This window comes from Phalacrocorax carbo, chromosome 11 (assembly GCF_963921805.1).
Source record: "Phalacrocorax carbo chromosome 11, bPhaCar2.1, whole genome shotgun sequence".
NCBI lineage: Eukaryota > Metazoa > Chordata > Aves > Suliformes > Phalacrocoracidae > Phalacrocorax > Phalacrocorax carbo.
The window spans coordinates 13,255,445-13,274,566 of NC_087523.1; the positions used below are offsets into that span (position 1 = coordinate 13,255,445).

The 19,122-nt window shown below is 37.5% G+C and overlaps 1 long non-coding RNA gene across 1 annotated transcript in view; it reads left to right on the forward strand.

Annotated features, from left to right (window-relative positions):
• LOC135315299 (uncharacterized) overlaps positions 1-19,122 on the forward strand; it is a 417,819-nt gene that overhangs the window by 162,101 nt on the left and 236,596 nt on the right. Inside the window, exon 2 of the long non-coding RNA XR_010374732.1 lies at positions 5,349-5,396. This is a non-coding gene — a long non-coding RNA (uncharacterized LOC135315299). The remainder of the gene's footprint in view (positions 1-5,348; positions 5,397-19,122) is intronic.

Sequence of the window (19,122 nt, forward strand, 5' to 3'; positions counted from 1 at the left end):
ATAAAGGCTCTTAAAGTTTGCATATTCCACAAACTTTTTCATAAAGGTATATACAAACTTGACAATAAAAAACCCTACACATTTCTCTGTGTAGATCACTAAGTCCCTCAGCTGCGGTCTGATCTGATGTCCATATCCTGGCTAATGTAATGACTGAGTAGAAATCCAGCCAGATCTGTGCTGGTTCATGCTTAGAATCAGTTTGTGGAATATAGGGCTTTAAAGTCTGATCCAAAACCCTCAAGAATAAGCAGGAGTTAATGAGGTGTTTCAGTACATGCCTACCTTCTGCACTAACAGGCGCTGTAGAACAAAGTACATGTTTACTAAGAGTGATTTCACTGTTTAGCACCTATTACTCTAAACAGAGTCATGAAGTAATATCAATACCTGTATCCTAAGGAGGAGAATTCAGAAGCCTTTTATTTGTGTATGGAAGATCTGGCATTAAATGACTTGGAACATTCTTACTTGAAGCAAGGCATATTTTATAATATCCCACCACTACCCCAGGCACTGCAGATTTATAAGAAGTACAGATGCACAGGAGCTTGTAGGGACCTGCAATTGCAGTGGGTATTGTGTTACTTCCAGATGCTTATTAAAAAAAAAGCAGTCTTGGTTTAGCTTCTGTTGCATCAAAAAATATAATCAGCCATGGCATTGCACAAAGTAGGCTGATAAGAAATAACAAAACAGTCTGTCATGTTAGGAATTTGAAAGGGAACCACTTTATATCCTCCCTCATTCCACCCCTGTTAAATACATATGTTTCTTTTTAAAGACATCTTTGATCACTCATGTTTTGTTAAAATGTACAGGAGCGTACAATGTCGTGTTAGGACTGACTTTCAATGCAAATTACAATCACAATCAAAGATGTACGTGGAATATTTGTTGCAAAGGAAATGACTTTGCTATGCCTCCATCCCTTGCTATATATGCTTTTTATTTGTCTTCCTTTATATCAGCTTACTGTTTTGATGAAAAAATGAGTTTGCTTTGAGAAACTCAAATGAAGATAAAAGTTTGATTGAGTGAGTTGCTTTCTATTAATTTAGCAGAATTTATCAGCCAGGAGGAAAGGAAGAAGGTACAAAGCAGCCCTTGATATTTGGAAACTCAGGTATCACTATGTATGTTTGTAGGAAGAAAATCTGTTAGGAGAAAGTAAGAGTAAATTTTTTTTCTTCTAAGTAGCTGTCTCTGCTGTATCAGGAGTTACAAGAACTTTTTTTTTTTTTTGGCTTTTTGACAGACTATGCATTTTCTGGCACTTCCCCCGCCCCCCCCCCCCCCCCCCACCCCCAAGCTTGCTAGGCTTTTGCTCTTGTCTCACAATTCTCTTTGAGTACCACTTAAATGCACCCCTAGGCCTAGAAGGTCTATAAAGGCATGACTCATGTACTTTGATTTTGGCCTTTATCATTTAGAGGCACTGGTTTGGTAGTGCTAAGGAAACAATGAGATTTGCTGCGTCCATATCTGCCATTCTGAGGGGGACTTCTCTTAAGCCAAGCAATCCAAACCAATTTTTGAAATTAATTTGTCAAGCCAGCATTTATTAGTTAAATAAAACTTCTTGTGTAGAGCTATCAATGAGCTTTGTGAAACTAAATGCAAAGCTGCTTGTAGTGGGAGTAGTTCTGTGTAACTGAAGATGGCTAAAATGTGCACTAAAAGCTAGCTGTTGGGACTCAATTCATAATCAGCAAAGAAGTAGGGATTTCTCTCATGCAAGTCATCTCAGTTGGAGGTGCACACTGAAAAAGATTGGCTGACTCAGGCTATAGTATGTCCTCTTTCCCTGTGTTGACTGTGAAGTCTAGATTCTTAGGTCAGATGTAGATATTTGGATTATAGACGTCCAAAGCTAGGTGAGGTGAAACTCATTGTCCATGTCTGCAGGAATCATGCGATCACTATGTCAGGCTTGCCCAAATACCTTTTTCATTCTGTACTTATGGAAGTGTTTTTGCTGGTGTTCAGAGTTGACCTTATCCTTCTGAGGACACTATGAACAAAAAAGCTGTTCACATACATTGTTGTGTTCATTTGCCAAGCAGAGCCCTGCTGAGAGCCAGTCTATTGGTTAACTTTATTTCATGTCAACTGTCCCTTTCTGTACTTTTTGGCAGATGAAGGACAGGAGTGGGATTGTAGCAGACAGAGTTCTTATTCTGGAGACACTTTTGTGGGAAAGCATTGATTTTATACTCAGAACTCTGCTAGGAGAGAAGCTAAGGAGTTTACGCTGTAGTTGGTTAAGGATGCAAGGACAGCCTGAAGATCAGTTCCAATTATCAACATAACACTAACTTCTGTGTCACTTCTGACCCCCATGCTCTAAGTTGTAAAGCAATAGCTTGTAGAAGATACCCTTCCCTTTTTATTTACAGACTTCTGATACAAACTGTTAATATCTCTTATTTAGTTGTTTGGATTTGGTTCTCTTCAATCTACCAGTGTTCCGGTGTTTTCTTAGGAGGATGTTTCTTCTAGCTAATTATATTCTCATTTTAGGAGAGAACACATGGGTAAGACCAGATCAGGACTACTGCATCCAAGCTAAGACATCTCCACCCAGTAGTGACAATTTTGTTGAAAGTAGTCAAGCAAAACCTGAGGAGAACTGAGGTCTTTATTAATGTTATAGGGACTCTGATCATGCTCCAAGAAACAAAACACCAGTAAAGGAAGTCCCAGGTGACTTTCCAAGGTTTTCAAATTTCTATGTGACTGTCATGTACCTATGGATATTTGATGAATGAGAGAAAGTGGGAAAATTGTGGGAAAATACCCCAAAACAGCATTGGATTGAAAAAAAAAAAGGCATTAGTAAGGTTGTGATATTAAAATGTTGTTCCTCTGCAGAGCAAATAGAGAAATGGTGTGTTAGCCTACAAAGGCGCAGAGATGCGGTGTTAATGCAGCGGCAGAATGGAGCTGTCACAGACACAGAATAGTCATATGGTCTGGCAAAAGGCAGACTGTTATGGTTTTTTGGACTAGAATGATTCCGTTCATTTACCTTTTCGTGCAATGGGGACATGCTACCTCATCCCAAGTTGCTAAACAGCAGGACGAAGAAGCTACTACAAAATTCCAGTAACCAGCTAAATAACTTGCTGGTGGTGCTTGCAGGTTCATGGTAGGAGGATAAAGTATTGCCTTAGATGATCACTTTTCATGATGAATAAACTGAGTTGGATATGCCTTCCACAGTATATAACAGATAGAAAGATGGTACACATCAGCTTGTTACACTACATTTGTGTCTTTAAATGAGATGTTTTAATCAATTACTGCAATAAACAGCATAGGGTGTTACAAGCAGTAAAATAATTCAAATCTGAAAGCTAGCCACAGCAAATGACAGGATGTTTTCTGTCTCGATACCAAGAGATGAATAATCTGTGGCTGCAGAAGAGGATATAGTATAAACTGGATAATGCTAGTAGATTTAAGAACCCACGTCATGGAGAAATGTGTTTCACAGCTGGTCAGGACTAAGGCAAGTCAGGGAGTATATCTTATGGCTAGTTGTGAATTCCTACGGACAGGCATAAAGCAGTATGATTCATGTAGAAATTATGGACTGATAGGGGAAAGAGACCATCTGATCTCATAAAATTTTGTCCTAAGTCTGAGTCCAATATTTTTCCTCTTTGTTCTCTTTAAATGATGGAATCTAAGTTTTGGAACATTACTTCTCCCAGTTCTGGAAGACGAATTGTCACTCAGACAAGTGCTATGATTAGAAATCTAAAAGTGTGTATTGCTGTATAAAACGTAGCTGACACTGACTGTTTAGACAATGAGCTACAGTTTGCTGAAGCAGAATTTGAATGATTCAGCACCAACGAGGAGGTAGCATGATGTCCTCTGAGTACCCGCAAAGCAATGGGAAGAGATTGTCAGCAAAAGCCATCAGACAGCTGATGGAAAAGGCAAAATAGAAAGCAAGCCCTGCTGCCTTGTTGGACCACCCCCTTCTGTCCCCAGGTCTCAGAGATTTAACAGTCTGGAGAACACTAAAAGCACAGATGCGTGAGTGAGGCCTACTCAGCCAAGCAGCCTGATTTAGCCCAGATCCCTGGCCATCACAGATGGGAAAGAAAATGTAGGTTAAATGTTCAAGTTGGGACACAAAACAGTAACAAAAGTTATGTACAGGAAGACATAGATCAGATCAGAATAGGTATCTGTCAATTCAGAACTGTAATGGAAATGAAAACGAGGACAGTTGTGAAGTACTGTTGGACAGCTGATACACCCAAACAGATGAGATTGATGCCAGGACCAGAACAAATCTTAGCCTTCTGTTGTTTTGAAGCAAAACTGGTTGACTTGAAGCAAGACTTGCATAAGCAGCAGTGATGGAAACTAGAGTATGATTCTAAAACACTGTCTTCTAGAGACTGTGATGCCTATCAAGCCATACTAAGGACCATACAGTTCAAATATACATTGTAATAATAATCTCTGACAATCCCTAAACAAGCAAATCAGGTTATTAAACAGCTGCCATTTACATTGTTTAAAAGATGAAAGGACCTTAAATGTCAGAAAAGGGAAGAGTATGGAGGGAGCATTCAGAAACTTTGTTGCTATGCATGTTGCTTAGCCAGTAGCTACACTTTTTTAATTAGTTGTTTCTGTAATATGCAGACAGTTAAATTTTGTAAGCAAAGGATTCTTTCTCACTGTAATTAGCAGCACAGCTGGTTTTTGGGAGGAGTTTCAGTAACCCAGCCTACAACTGTTTTTTTAAAATTAATTTTATTTATGCCTCTGTACTTTTTTGAGAGGAAAGACTTAGCCATGCTCCATGTGTTTGTAAGGGAAAAATACCTTTGACTGACAGTATTCTGAAGTATTCATTTTTACTTCATACAGAATACAGTGTATATTTGAATGTACACATAATGTAATTAGCAAATTCTAATCAAGAATGTAAATTCTAGGTAGGCATTTGTCAGATGTCATCTCAATATTTAATGGGATTCCTGTTTATGACATTATAATATTGAACTAAAAATAATAAAGTTGAAGAGAACAATTTTTGTTTTAGTAAACAGAAGAAAATTGTCCACAGTTACGCGAACATAGGAAAGACATCACAGTTTGTGTGTATGCATTGGTATGTTTAGATATGTCACAAACATTGAATTGCTCTGGAAATATTGTCTCAGAATTAGAAAGTAAAGGTATGGTCTTATGATGCCAATACAGGTCAGATAACACCAGTACTAGATTGTGATGTTGAAAGTCTAGTAGTGGATAAGAGTACAATGATTTTCTTTTCTTCTTCTGAATTTATTCCCTCTCTGTTCTTTTGTTTTCAGGGCATTAGAGGAGCAATCATAGCAGAAAACCAGGGGAGAAGAGGACTGGTAAGATGATGGTCACTCTTTCTTCTTTCAGTGTTTCACACATATATGTGTACACACATGTATACATATATAAAATGTTGTGTACAGCTATATAAAAATATAAGTTTGTAAGTGGTGTTAGCATTTATTTCTGTTCTCATGCCAGTAAAAAAAACGTTGACTTATGACAGTCTTTAACTAGTGTAAATGAGAACACAGTCTTACACAGCTGAGTTTTAGTTCATTCTACTATTGACTTTCACTCTGAATCTGTAGTTTTGAAAAAACTTGACCAATTCATATGCAACCTTGTTTTAATAAAGGGTGTTCTTTTTGCTTCTTTTGGTAATACAGTATACATAGTCAAAATGGAACCATTTTGACACTAGTCTATTCTTCTAGTGTTCAGTCTGGAATAAAGATGATAACTGCAATAAATAGGGCCAAAGTGACTGTTCAGTTATCCCTTTCCAGGCCTGGTGTGAAATACTGTTTCCAGATGTGAAACAAAGACATGCTTATGTTCTACAGTAGTGTTAGATTCAATTCATGAATAGATTTCAAAACTATTTACATGTGTCATAAGGCTGATCACTGCCACAAATATTTTAGTCTGAAGAGAGGAGGAAAAGATATTAAAAATGAAAAGTAGTAAAAGAATATCTATGTCTATTTGTATGAACATGCATATTTTCCAAACCAGCTGGACAAGCTGAAAACTGTTTCTAACTAATCATGCTGATGAAAGCTTTAAAAACCAAAACGCATTTGTGTGTATTGAAGATATCCTTAAAGGGGAGCTGTGAATTATGTTGTGTTTGTTTTCTTCAAATTTGATCTTTTTGTAACTGTAACGTGAGGTCTCAGGGCATGTAACAGTCTTCAGCCATTTCTGTGTAAAAGAATGGGTTTGTGTTTATGTAAAGTATAAGATATTTTAACAAAATTAAACTGAACAGGATCTTGTTTTTTAAATAGCCTGGTTACATCATCAGAGCTATTTTTAGAAGCACGTCCTCGTTTGACTCATTCAATGCCTCTTAAGCACAATATGACATTTAATTTTTAACTGTGTTCTATTTGGAGATAAAAATATTGAGATGCTAACATTTTTTTAGTAAGTATCAAAGCAGAATCTGGACATCTTACAAGCCCTTAGCATTGATAGGCCGAACACCTCCTGCTGAAGGACCCAGGCAAAGAACTGGGTCTTGCACTGCGTCAAGGTCTTTAAATTCTCTTGGAAATCATGGCTGTATCCTGTAACAGCCCTGCTAAACTTACTGCAGCATGATTCTTTTGCTGTTGCAAAAAGGATCTGTGCCTGATGATTCATTTTTAAGCTCCAGTTAAACAAATCAATGAAATGTAAAATTCTTAAGACTTATTCAGTCCCATGGAGAGAGGGAAATGATGCTTCTGTCCTGACTGCATGACTGTATTATTTTCCAATAATTGGCTCTTTGGCTAGGTGATAAAATACTTTTTTTTTTTTTTTTTTTGCCTCTGCACAGTCAGACTTCCTGAAAGGAAGTGTAACAGCAGTGCAGAACATAAAATAATATAAAATGCCGTGGAAAAAAACCAGCTGTGAAAGGTAGTGCAGCAACAAATATCATGGTGTGCTATCAAAAATAGTTTAGAAGTAGTAACATGAGAAACAATGTAAAATCAAGAAACTGCATGTTTGGGATCTGATGCTTGTAATATTGCTCAAGTCAGAACCTTTCCTTGGTTCTCTCCAAGAAAGAAGAGAGCTTCTTCCCAGAAAGAAACCTCCAGGTTAGAGAGTCATTAAAGAAAGGTTTGCTGCTATCTTCATTTCACAGCATACTCTCTGAGATTTCTGCAGTCAAGTTCTTAAGGACTATTTCATTAAAATGAAAGTTTTTTCTTATTTCCCTAAGTGCATAATAGTATTGTAATGTTTTTGCAACAGGTAGCTGCTGATACTCATTTATCCAACTAAAAGCTACGTTTTGCACACCACCCTATCTTCAGGAGACAGGCAGAGCGAGATACCTTTTCTTGCATTTTAGTCACATCTACTGTAAAACATTTCTCTTTGTGTTATTTTTCTTTTTAAAGATACTGATGAAAGCATCTGTGCTTTTCTTGATTTACATTTGATTCTGAGGGAAGAATGAAGGAAAAAAGTAATAGTATTTAATTCTTTATTTTTGCATATCAGTGATTGAAAATAAAATGCTCACATACAACTCTGAGAATCCAATCAACTGTAGTAACTGAATTTTGCTGTGTGATTGGAAATGGGTGAATTACTACAGCTGTTTTCCTACCTTAACTCTGTATGCCATTCCCTGTAAAAGGTCGTATGTGTTTTGTTATGCATTTACTAAGTTTATGTGGTGGATTTTTTCAGATGTGTTAAATGCCTTCTAGCATCACACAGAGTTCATAAATATTGTGCTTTGCAATCTGTCCTGCAAGGAAATAACAGATTATTGCTCAGTTGACAAATTAGCAATATTCTGTATTAATACAAGGCCTTCCTTAGATTCAAGAGGTAACCAGCAACTGTTGGAGCCAAGTTTTGGCAATTTTACAAGGATTTAATAATTTTTCTCTCTCTCTCATCCCATATCTAATGCAGTGCACATACAGAGTGCAGTGCAATATGGTGATACTTTCAATATCACGTTATAAACATAGGCATCTCTACAGAAACACAAATTCCAAGTATCAGTACAGTCGCCAACTAATGTATATTTTATCTCACTCTTAAATAATTTCTGAAAATAATTTTTATATTACTGAAACATGCAACTTTTCATTGCTAGTGGCCCTGTGCCCATTATACAAAAGTGGAAAATCTGGTGTATTTTTTGGCAGTGAGATGCTGAGCATAAGATTTTGGATCTTTCTGTTATGCATTGGTACTGTCCTTAGCACAGACAAATGAAAACTAGGTATCTAGGTGTTTTGAGAACATACTTTAAACATATTCTAGTATTTAGGCTGCAAGTCTTGAGACTTGAAAGACATATTTTCTAAGTATGCAGGAACAATTTGCCTTTTTTTTCTAGTGTAAGAAGATAACTTGACTTTGGAAGCAATTTGGAAAGCGTCTGGTGTGTGTGCTTTTACGTCACGTTGCTTTTAAAAATCTTTAACATAAAGAGGACCTGAAATTAAGAGACTTGTTTTCCACCTGTTAGGTCATTCTTGAAATCACCCATTTGGGAGACAAGTCAGTGCTGAATCTGTAAATGTTTGCCTCTGTCTTGTGTGATTTAGAATAGAAGGACATAACGGATCTGTAGTTAAGTGAAATCACTAGTAGTCTTTTCCATCTGTCACACAGGTGAAACCCTAAATCGGCACGGTTTGGTTTTCTGAAAGCATAAATGATTCCAGAATATGTGTTTGTTTCTGCATCCCATCATTGCATATGAATATATTTACCTCAGTGCCACTTACTAAAATCAAGACATTCTAGTTTTTCCATTTCTAAAATAACGTAACAGGGCTTACAATTGTTGCTGCAGTGGGCAGTTAAGGAATGTTTTTAGCTTAACCAGATAGTGTCCTACATAGCGATGTCTCGTGATTTTACCATAAAGGCTTTGTATCTTTTCCATCTGTGTCTTAAGGAATGATAGGTGACCTTGTTGTACTGAAAGGAAGTATTGATCTCCTCAGAATCAAAGAAGTTAACCTAGCCTTAAGTACAATGTTAAAATACATCAGCAATACACACACAAAGGAGAAGTGTTTCAAGGAAACAGGTATTTTCTGCTTACCCCTAAAGTGTGTCAGAAATTAGAATGAAAATACAGAGCTGAAAAGCTGTCAGGTTTTGTCATGGTTCTCCGATACTTCTCTTCACACTTTGTTTTCTGTGGTCAACAGAGTTCATGAGAATCTCAGTTTTCATTTTCAGTGAAATTGTTTCTGACCATTGTTTAGAGAAAACCTTGAAAACACCCAATGGCCTCAGAAAAGCAGGAGGCAAGCAAGAAACTTTTACACTTTTTCTTCAAATGAAGTCTTATGGCTTTTAAGGTAACATTAGGATTTTTGCAGGGCACTGAATTAGATTTTTTTTTTTTTAATGTTTGTGCTTGGCAGTGCTAAAAATTATGTTGGGGATCTATTTGAGCACATTCTGGGAATAAACCATGAGGGAATTTTGAAGCTGCAACAACCAGTGTGCAAGTCTGTTCTGGCTTTTCTGTTCTGCCTGTGAGACCATCACATTCTAAAAAGCAATGGTAATTACTGTATATCATGAAAAAATACACGCATTATTTTAAAAGTTACTGCAGAACTCTGCTGCTCAGTATCAGTGCACCTATAATATAGATCTGGTGGATATCAGTGTTAATCTTTTCCTGTATGAAAAGTGTGACCTTGACTAAAATTACCTGCATTTTGATATTTAAGTGCCCTGAAGTAATCAAGTTTCAGCAGCCAAACTTTGGCCTTAGGTTGATTGCGTTGTTTGGTTTATAGTTTTTAGTACTAGAAGGAACTATTAGTACTCCTTGTCATGGGTTTGTTTTGGCAATTGTTAGCGAGAGGTGTTCTTTCTCTTATTGAGGCTGTCAGGATTTATCTCACTAGAAACCAGTAAACTTGTACTAGCTGTAATATAAACTAATGGAAACCCCTGATGGGTTGTTTGTCTTTGTAATTCGTTATACTTTAGCTTTGTGTGAACTTTTAGTAAATCCACATTGGAACCACTTTATATCATCAATAAATCACTTCTTCCCAGCTGTATGTTTGCCAAGTAGTTATAACAAGATAAACATGTAGCACAAAGGACATCTGAAAAGCTTGAGATGTCCTTTCAGCTGAGGGATGTGTTAACTGCAAGCACACAATTTTCTGTAGAATTCAAGCATTCTGTTCACAGAATTTGAGTTATTTGGTGTCAAATAATAATATTTTCAAGTATGAGATTGTGGGTAAAAAAAAGGGGTGGGGGAAGAAACTATGTTTTTGCTGTTTTACAGTTATGTGCTTGGATCGTCTGTGCAGCACCTCTCTGTAGTTGGAATCAAGTGAAACTTAACTATACTTCTGAATGATTCTTCAGTAACAGAGAAAATAGGCCTGAAATTTTCAAGATCAGCATGGAGTTATTGAAGAGTTGTTATAAACTAGTGAAGGCTTTATCCCGAGGCATAAGATAAAATCTTTTCCAGTGTTTGTGAGATGAATAGTCATATTGAAACAGCTTAGAAAAATTATTTTTAATGACTGAGGGAAGTTATTCATTGTGGAGAAGAGCTGGAAAGCTGTACAATAATTCTAAAAAGTCAAATTTGTAGCAGGAGAGAGATGCTTGACTTCGGTCCCAGTCCTGGCTATGTTTTTTTCTGAGAAGACTGGATGGCTTCTTTCTAAATGGAAAGTCATCTGTCAGCAGGAGGTATCAGAATAAAATGGAATAATGTTGGTGTAGGTTCAATGCACTCCAGCAATCATTTGAGGTAAATTATTTTAGAGAAAATAGACTGAGTTCTCTTACAAACTTCACTGTCTGTTGTAAGCCTGGAAAGTTCCTCAGCCACCATATCCCATATGCCTTCCTTTCCATTTCCCCTAGTCTAAGTCCTTTCTCATATGCTTTGTGTATGAATATGTGACACTTATTCTTCCGTAAGAATCTGTATGAATTTGCAAAGCTTTTTGTGGTAATTGCTGATAAAGCGGAGGCCCTGGATGTAAAACTTTTTAAATGCAAAAATTCCAGTTTTAATATCTCTGTTCTGTCCCATAGTTCATTTTGGCTGCCTTGCTCATAATCTGCACAGATTATTTTACTATGATATAGGGAAATTATTAGCACTAATGCATTTAATAGGATTTTTTTGTTGTTTCACAGAATGGATCCTCCAAAGCCCTCTGGCTCTCTAGTATGTTGCATTAAGTAGTATTCACTGTATTAAATATCAGTAGAACACGTGCAGCACTGGTATGCAGGATATTAATGAAAACACGTTGTTTTCCTTTCTCTGTCTTGGATCATCTAATCCATTATATGGATGCCTTTCATCACATTTCCTTAGAGGTTAAGAACTTCTAAGTAAGTGGCATTTTGAATTAAGTAGTCACTTAATATGTTCCAGAAAGAACTTGGAGCTGTTGGGGGAACATAGCGTAAAGGTCAAGGAAGTTAAAGCTCTGTCAGTTACAGTTCATGTGTAAAATAAATTGTAAGCATTGAGCAGAGCATGGATGTAAGTAGGCCTAGATCAACAAGAGATTACTATACTTGATTGTAATACCCATGTTTAAACCAACATTGACACTCATGCTTATCTATACCTAGTACTGAATGCCTAAGTGCTTTTATCTATAAAATCCCTGGTTTGACAGATAATTCTGTAAGTGCCACAGTCTTAATGCTGCTGGGATGCTCAGTGCTCTGTCGTACACAAAACACAGCAAGATTAACAACGTAGGTAGGTTCTTGCAGCAAGACCTGATCTGGTGTTTCGTGGATACTGTTACTCTCTGGAGTTCAAGTGGTTTAGGGTGCAGTTTTCTCTTACTGAGCTCTGTAACAATATTTTTTGTATTCTTACTATTACAGTTTATAATGTAATTATATTTATTTAAATATATATTTTATGTTATAAATAAATATTAATACATTATTTCTGTTACAATATAATAGTACTAATAGTATCTTATTAAACAAGACAATCTGTTACAGAGTGTAACATACAGATGCTTGTGTGCATACCGTGTGACTCCAGCACTGGTACGTTCCTCACAGCCTCAACTGTAGTGAAATCAAGACCAAACCTACATGCGGGGGTGCCATCCAGAGCACCTCGTCTGTAATGCGGATGCAAGGTCCTCCGGCAGTTAGCGCTATAGCCGCACACAGTGCGTGCTTAGGACAGGCAACTGGCACAAACTTTGTTGTTGGTAAAAGCTTTCTTGTTCCTTTTTAGGTGTACCTATCTATCTTCTTCTGCACATTATGGACAGCAGAGAATGTCTAAAAGTGCCCAGTTGTTTTATAAGCTTAGTCACAAGAACTTTGCTCATTCAGTTTGAGTCTGCTCCGCCTCATACGCCCTCATGCGTACAGTAGTAATTACGGTGCTTTAAGGATGTGCTGCAGTGACATTATGGTTTGTCAGCAGGGTACTACTACTGACTGTTGTCATGGAAAATTTATATTAACAACATTGTTAAGTAGGATGTTTACTGGTTTCTTAGTGAACTGCAACAAACAATGCCACTGTACCTTGTATGCTGTTTAATAAAGAACATAAAGTTAGTGGGGAGGTACATCATATCAGAATGAGTACCAACATGAAAAAGTACCCCACCCATGCTTATAGCTCTTACAGCTTTCGGTCATTTTCTTTGATACTACAGGTGCACGCATTTACATCAGCTAAGGGTCTGTCAAAATAAAATTTTATATCTGTTATAATAATTACTATGTGTATTGGTATTAACTTTATATCAATCTTTCTGAAGTCACAAAAGAACCCTGCGTTCAGAAGATGTGTGACAGATGCTCCGATTCACTGCTGAGTGTAAGGCTGTGTCTCAGATCTGCCTGCTCAGACCTGCTGAGAAGTAGGTGCATCAGGCTGAATTAGGGGGCTTATGGAAGCTGCAGAGTCATTTGCTTAAAGAAAATAGACTTTCCAAAGCCACGGGCCAGCTCCTATTAAAATCAGTGAGTCTCCATCTGACTTTAATGGACTAGATCAAATCATGGAGAGAGCTGATGGTGCATGTTGAAAACATAGCATTTAAAGAGAAAGAGCCGCCTTTTCACATTTAAAATTTGCAGATACTGCTAGGGAGAAGATTTTGAGTGCTTGTGCTGTTGGCATCAGGAGATGAGGAAAGACTTGGAAGGATGTTAGGAACCAAAACAGAAGCAAAACTGTACACAGAGGAATTGTGAATATAGTCCTAAGAAGAAATCAAAAGCAGCCCATTCACAGGGAGCCATGTGACACCGGAGAATGCAGTAGTGTTTATATATTGGCTGATTAGGTACAGAAAAGGAGAGGAACGAGGGCGTGGAAGTCATTCTTCCTGAGCTGAGGTGTTTTCACTTGCTGATAATAAACATGGTTATTAAATTTACTGTCAATGGCAAAGACTATAGAAGCAGACCATCTAAATATATTTGTGTATTACTGTGTTTCTAGCTTTTTTCCCTAAAAGCTCTTTTGGCCTTGGGAACCTCAGCCAGTTAAAACTCACCATTTAACTCTTCTCAACACTTAAGGTTGGCTTAAAACATAATGAGATTTTTAAAAATAATGAATTTTTATTGCTTTTTATTTGCCTTCTAATTTTTAGCCTTTAGGTCCAACTAGATGTTGAGAAACCTCCATTAAATACAAGCTGGGGAAAACAAAAAAAAGATCTTTCTTAGGCTTATGAATTCAAGAATCAGAGAAGCAGCTGCAGGGCTTGGAATGTGTCTTCTTTTAACATAATGATTTTCTGAAGGTGATCACTTGCATGTACTTCCAGGAGTCCCAATGAATTTTCAAGAACTGTGTTTCTTAGTTTTGATTTACATATATGCCTACTGTTCTTATAGAAAATTCAAGACTTTCTCAAATTTGTGCTGCTTTTAAGAGGCCTCAGTGGTCATTCACAGTTAAATACAACCATTAGTCTCTTAAAAATTAGGCCATTTTAGTTCAAGAAATGAGACATTTTTAAAAACTACTCTTTATCTGAAACTCTAGTTGTGATGTGAAGTGCTGTGATGAGCTGTCATATTATTCTCTTGTTGTTGCAAGGAGTCTGCACTGTTACAACCTCAGTGAAAGATTCTGTTTCTAGTTCTTACTCCACTAAAATCAAGAACTAAAGAATTCCTGCTGAACTCTTGTGTATGATTCTGTGTGTTCCCTCAGATCAGAACTAGTTGACCATCTGTCTCCTTTACTCTTCTTGTCCTATGTTACACTTATTTTAACTCCGATGTGTGACATATCTTTGCTGAAGGGCTGGATGATCACCCACTTCTTCTCATACAAATACCTTATTGCAATAGGTCTGACAAAATCTGTATTGCTGGTCTCTTCTTCAGTTTCTACAACTTAATATTAGGGACCAGTTGCACCACAACTTTTGAGTTGAGAGGAGAAGCAAAAAGCTCTGTGTTACTTCCTCTATTTTAATCCTGTTTGGAGAAATGTAGACTGTGGTTGGTGAGGTAATGTTTGGGTGCACTAGTCAGCTAAAACATTCAGTGGAAGAGACCTACTGGTTTTGGAGTACAGAAGATGATACTTATGAAGCTTTAAGACAAGGCTGTGAAATATGCCAATTTACTAAAGTAACAGGATTTTTGGATGTTATGTCATAGTGTCTGATACCTGGTTGGTAGTGCTTAGACTGTGCTATCACTAATTATGGGGCAAGCAAGTAGTGGCAGATAGTTGGAGAAATGTTTGAAGACATGCTGCTTATCACAGATAAATTCTGTCTCAAGGTATGCAAGATCAACTTAAGGCTCATTTATTCATTTGACAATCTAATCTTCTATAAGTGTTCCGCCTCTTCAGGGAGGATGCTTTCAGGTTAGTAAATATTTATCAATGCTAACGTCTTTTTAAAACTGCATCCTTATCTTTATTGTTTAAAAATAACACTTCCTGGCCTGGGGGGGAGGGACATGAGGGAGCTGATTGTGTTCCTTTATTTCTCCCAAGACTCAAGCAGAAATTATTTATAAGGTTTTCCTAGCTCTTGCTTTTACAGAGAGAACTTTTGGCCTTTTAAAGAATGATATTTGGTTGTGTAATTAAATTTGGTGTAGCTACAATATTCTCCCAAAGTTTGCAAAATAGTCCTTCCAGCACCTTGATGCAGATTATATCATATAGCTATTAAACATTGATTATCTTTTGAAGGAAAAGCAAAGATTAATGACTCAAACTAAAATGACAAATTAGATGTGTGTGATGAGATGCAGTCTTGCAGTGATGTAGGAAATAGAACAATAGGCAAAAACATTAACTTGAGATTAATAGAGCCACATTCTTAAGTAAAAAAAATTAGCTACCCCTTTTTGTAAAAAGGAAAAAAAATAAATGCTTGTCTTGCACATATTAGATAGGCATATAATGATGTTTTAGGACAGTCTGGCTGGCAACTGCAGTCTTACTTATTTGGTAGGAAGCCTGTCTGCAATGCTGACAAAACAAAGTCTTCCTGGGAAGAGACTCTGTAAAGTCCGTTCTCTAGAGCGTTCCTGAGAATTTTTAGAAATTAGTGTAGATGCAAATACATTTTATTGGTAAAGCTTATCTATACAGAGCTAAATCAGTGGCCAGATGTGGTGCATGGAAGGGATTTCTCCCTGGTCAGCTTGGTAATGACTTGTTGGCTTTTATTTCCTTTCCTATATAGAATAAGTTTCAGTCCACTTCCTGGGATTGCCTGGGCATTTTGTTCAACATATTTCTGTCCTCGTGGATACTGCAGGTGGGATGATCCCACCTCTGTGGCTGCAAGAGCTGGAGCCCTGTGGTGTTATAGGAGCAATAGCAGCTGCTGGCATTAGGCAGCGGTTCCGGAGGCAGGGTCCCCGCTTCATTTTGTTATGAACAGAACCATGTCCTGGATTTCAAACACCAGATAACAGGTGCTGGGAGAGGCTTCTGCTTTTGCGCTGGCTCCACCATCTGACTAGCTATTTCCAATCTCCTTGTGTGACAGGTCCAGCCCTGGGCCACCCACTGGCGTGCTGAGTGAAATGCTGGTAGTACGTGATGCAAAGTGACACCTTTTTCAGAAGTAGTTAGTAACTGATGTACCTGCAGACTTACAGAAGTCTGGACTTGTGTTGGTGCTCTTATGGAAGTTAACCTTCTGTAAATATCTGTGCTGTTTTCTCCCTCTCTGTGAGCAATGTATGAGTACTAATCCTTGTATAACCCGCCTCTACAGAAGGTACTCTGTCTTAAATGTGATGTGTATGGTTAGCTGGTTGTGTGCTTTGCTCAGATGAAAGGGTGGTGTGTTTTTTTCATTTTGTTTGTTTAAGGAAGAGTTACAGGAAGGTAAGCAGTTCTTTTATCTTTGTTCTTATGTATAACATCTTTCTGGCAGGCCTATTCTGAATGCAAAATACTGCATTCATTTCTAAGTTGGTTGAAAATGAGGCCAATTAATGTAGTGTAAAATCATACTGTAGATACAAATGAAGATGCTTTAATCCTTAGATAAATCAGGTTGTAGACAGGGCTCTGTGCTTATCTGTCATGGGAAGAAGTTACCGTGATCCAGCTGTCACCATCCTTCTGTGGGTGCTTGCTAAAAGAGCTGCTCACATAAATACTCTCTAAAACTCCCTTTAAATGTGTAGGTTTAAGCAGTTGAAATTGGTAGGCTGACTTAGCTCATTAGTTTCTTGACTGAATTAGGTGACTCTGGGAGCACATGCACAAGTAGTGTCTGCCAGCAGATTGGCTGAGTGTCCTGTCTGCTGGAAAATACTGACAAGTAGATGAGTATTACAACTTTTTCCAGTGAATTAGCTAGATCTGGAAGAGGGTATCTGTCTGCAACCTTTTTTTGTCTTCCCACTTCTGTTGGTAATTTTGGCCTTGTAGATGTATATAGTCTCTTTTTCTTCAAAATGGGAGTCATGTGAATGAGTACTTCCTTACGTTGTCTTGAAGGTGGTTACCTATGGTGGGCCTAATTTATTGATAATGTGTAACAGGGTGTTATAAATGGTACGACTAAGGAAGAACAGAAAGGTGGGTTTAAATCTATGTTAGGTCTGTTTAAGTCTGTGTTTAATGTTGCAAAATCTAACAGGTGTAAATAAAAAGGATTTAACTTTCTCTACACTTGTTTTACCTCTGAGGCAAGATTCTCAAGCCAATAGAAGATATCAAGTGTTCCAGGTTCACCCATCCCCATAGTTTGCTGATTACACGTTGAATATGTCTGATTGGTGAATACTCTATACACTATACAGTGATTCAGTGACTTGTTCCTTTCTTGCTAATTGCTTAATATTAGTTTTCAGGAATGTATTCCTAAAATCAAAATCATTGATTTCCAGAATATGTCATTCAGTTTAGTTCCTTTTTCACTCTGTGTAGCAGATATATCAGGAGAAAAGTTCAATTAGATGGCTGACTGCCTAGTATCTCTCTTGGTAACTGTAGATTTAAAATGGCATTAAAGTGCATTCCAAGTTGTTCATGTTTTAATGACTACTCATTTGACTTTCTGCCGAAGGTGGGGAGCAATATTCTTCCCTGATGCTTCCTGGCTTTCTAAGGCAGAGCGGCTGAATGAATTTGGAAATATTGTACCTATCTGTTTTGCTTGGTATCTCTGCCTTCCACTTTTTTCAGTGACTTATTCTTTGGTCAGCACAAAGTAATTTGCTTACTCTGACTGCTCTGGAGAAGGAGCCTTTCCCTGCTTTTCTGCTCCCTGTTTCACCCACCTACACATACACACAGACCATATTCAAATAAGTATTGAAATATTGAGTAAAACAGAATTTAGCATTGCCTGAACACATATAAAGGGGAAATTCTAAACAGCGTCTGGAATTAATAATGTTTTGCTAGCGTAGATACATTTTCTGCATGGCTTTAATAGCAAAATCAAGCTTTGAGTATTTCAGGAACTGAGTTTACTGGGCCAATTTAGAGGCAAAGTAAACATAGGTTTTGTGATGGCATTTTGTCAGAAATGCTGGGTTTTTTTCAGCAGCCTAATAGTATTTGAGCCTTAGCGGTGGGCCTATTCTTCAAATAGAGTGTAGGCTCTTCCTGCTCAAATGCCTCTTCTTTACGCTACCTCCATGTCCTATGTATAGTGGTTACATTATCACATATTTTAGTTCTCTGTATATAAAAGCTGCAATGGTAGTAAAGATAAGCATTCAAATATTTTTGTTTAACTTGTTGGCACAGAGGTAATTGTTGTAGGATGGTACTGGGATGTTTGGAGGCTGCATTGTTTAGTAAATTGGTTTGGTTTTCTTTTTTCAACTGAGGATTAAGACCTATTTTAGGGTTGTAGAAAGATCAGCAGTTTCGTTCCATTAAGACGTGGGAGTGAGTAAATACTTGTAGACAGTTATTACAGCCTGGTTTTGTTCCAGTGCTGAGGAGAAATGGAGGTGCTGGTGCCTGGGGAGGAGGAGGGATAGAAGGAATGGAAGGGTGGCAGGAAGACAGATGAGGCAAAATGGATTGCATTTTAAAAATGTTTAAAAAACGCTGTCATTAGTAGTTAGACAAAGTTTAATGTTAGCTTGAGATAGAGTAAAAACAACATGGAATAGCTCAGTGATTGATGACTCACTCAAGATTCAGTTAGAAAAAAATAATCTTTAAATAAACTGTGTAGATCTTGAGATGCGCTGATACTGAACTGCTTCAGGTACAGAGAAAATACTGTGCAGTGTTCCATTTCAGGATGAGACTGCTCTGAAGACTGGGTCATTGCTGGCAGTTTGTTTCTGGCCAAAGCTGACTGGTCCAAGTCATCACGTTGCTAATATATTCTCATTCTAGAACTTTGTGTGTAGCCAAAAGGGTGCTTAGCTTTTCTGTTTGAGTAATGCATTGGCCATCTGCACTCTCTGCTCCTGCAGACTGAATACAGTTTTGCCTAATGGTTTCCTCTCAAAAAGAACTTAATAAAATCTGCAATAGATGAAACAGTGATTCTCAGCTGCACAGTTTAGCTGTGCAACTGTACTTATCTTACAAACAATAGGATGCCTTGGTCTGGT